The sequence below is a fragment of the Biomphalaria glabrata genome, chromosome 2 (genome assembly GCF_947242115.1).
Source record: "Biomphalaria glabrata chromosome 2, xgBioGlab47.1, whole genome shotgun sequence".
In the NCBI taxonomy this organism is placed as follows: domain Eukaryota; kingdom Metazoa; phylum Mollusca; class Gastropoda; family Planorbidae; genus Biomphalaria; species Biomphalaria glabrata.
Window position 1 is genome coordinate 38,940,294 of NC_074712.1, and position 2,707 is coordinate 38,943,000.

Genomic DNA, 2,707 nt, shown 5'->3' on the forward strand with positions numbered 1-2,707 from the left:
GTCCGCTGAAACAGCGTCTTGGAACAAAAACCCTGGAATCTACAGTGATCGCCACAACCTCCATTTGTGTTAAGTGGCTGGCAACCCTAACCTCCACTAACTCTCCCTGTGTCAGCAGGCTGGCATCAGCGACTATCGTCATGAGGTCGAAACAGCGACCACGATATCGTCTCAAGCATAGACTGGCCAACTGGAAGAAGAGAAAGCGACGGCCTCGGAAAAATGTGCAGATGGCTTCGTGGACAACAGGCACCCTACCGTCTGTGGTTCCCACCGATCGACCTCCACCTGAACTGTCAAACCTCCACTGCACTGTTTCTTTTCGGGACGAAAATCTCTAAGAAGGGGGCAATTTTATAACTCTGCAATGCGCACCGCCATCCAGACTAGTGCTAGAGGGTACGCAGTGTGATAGACTAGACCTAAAAGGATGTCAACATTAGAAAGAGAACGATTTCCGCCCACGTAAAGAGCCAATATGGAGAGATTGTGCCTAAGAAAGATGTTGTTTGTGTACCTGTGATGTCGTGTAAATAAACGTCTATGTCTCGTTGAGTTGCCTCACTTAAGTTATTACAATATTTATTTATTTATGATTGAATTTTAGATTTAAAAAGAAAGTCTTGTCGAAGGCAATGAATAATTGTGCAAAATTTCAACTTAATCCAAGATTGTGTGTGAAAGAAATAACGTGTACAAACTTTGTACAAGACAGACGGAGCGAGTTGATAGAATATAAGCTTTGTAAAATTTAACCCAATCATCAAAAGTGTTTTCCTGGACAGAGCTCAGATCAAGAAGATCATCTTGCAACAGCTTCAAGAATTACGTGACACACTGATCGCGACGCACACTCAACTTTTCAGTCTGTCACAAACAAATCAATGCGTGGATCAATGTATAGAATTACAGAGGAGTTGTCTGACTTTATTTTCACAGAGGATTTAATAGTTTTCAATATTCACCCAGTCATTGACCTGACACGTAGATACTTAAATTTTAGTAGCCCCTTAGTAAAGGTGGTTGGTTGTTGTGCTGGCCACATGACACCCCAGTTAATCGTCGGCTGATGAGCTTTATATTATGTCTTCATTGATTACACGGTCTGAACTGGGTATTTATTTTAATTAAAGTTAGACAAAACACATGCAGGATCATTTTGATTGAGGGTAGCTTTGAACATTTCTCTTAAGTCGCTTGAGACTAAAGGTCGATTTCTCTAGAAGGCTATTGGCTGAGAGATTCACTTTTGGATAGAAGGAAACGAGTGGCAGCTAATTAGGATCAAAAGAATTATTTCACATCAGTGGGCTCAGGATGTCCCCCCCCCCTCCCACCTTCTTCAAATATGTTCCAATAAACACTATGGTTAGTTCTTTTTGTTGAACCAATACAGTGAGCAGATTACCCACTTTTATTTATTGTTCCTCAAATGCAAAATGAGTGTCAATTCTTTCATAAAATCCCACTGTTTATGACATTTATTCAATTGTTACTGCAAATTTTACAATGATATTTAATTAAAATTAGAAACAGAATTAACATCACCTGAACAGGTTTCCTTTGTTATACTTTGAAACAGTAATGTTATAACGTTGTGCTGTGTCATTTAAACTACCATCAAGATGTGTCTAGGCACGTTTGGGCATCTATCTAGAGATTTTATTATTATTATCGTTTCCGATGTGTCTGCTTGTTTTTTTAGGGAGAGATTATTTTTTCTTGGGGGGGGGGGGGGGTGACACCGACCCTAGTGACGCCACTGCTAGTTAGTAGTATTGTATGACTTGTATTAGCGCTGTCCTTACAATGTTGCAAGAGCAACATCTCAAAAGCTTACTACTAAACAGCTCTACGAATAAGACTGGGTTCCCCCCCCCCTCACTTTTACTAAGGCATCATTGTTGAAAAAGTTCGTCCAGATGGAGTCGTGTGTGTGTATTCTCTGTATAATACTGCCCAAGAGATGTCAACTGCAGAAAAAACTTTCGTTATAGAGATAATGGACATCAGTAGAACTATTTAAATGAGGACATCAAAATATTATGTATAACGTGTTTCTATATACGCCTACGTTTTGTTTATATTCATTTATGTGTACATTGTATGCATACACGTATAAACTATTTTTTGAATAAAGTGTTATGTAAATAAATACATTAAAAAAAAGAGTGAAAGGATGCATGCATCACAATCACATTTGAACCTCATGGTCAAATCTTGGTCTTCGAAAGTGTATCCCTTTTAATTTGTAAGGAGTTACATCCGTTGTTATTGAAGCAAGTGGAGCAATGTTAATTGTTTTCAGTTCCTACAAGCAACATCCACTTACTCATTTTGTTGTTTTTTACCTCATCCAATTGTATTTGAACTTCATGTATTCCATCTATCTGACACATGACTGAATACAATGTAGGTGAAACTGTGTGTGTGTGTGTGTCAGTTGAGAGCACCAACGAATGAATGGACAAGACAAGACGAATTGGAATCAGCATGACACTAGCGTCATTTTTTGTTTGTTTTCTATTTTAGTGTTGATAGATGTAACTAGACAATCATAGTAAAGACTTTTTTAAACCAGATGTCTACAGGTGCCTATGACTTGCATGTTATATTTATAACAGAATCTAGACATTAAATGTATATTAACTGAAAGCAACTAGCAAGACATTCCAATGCGATCTATGTATGTCAAACAATTATAAAA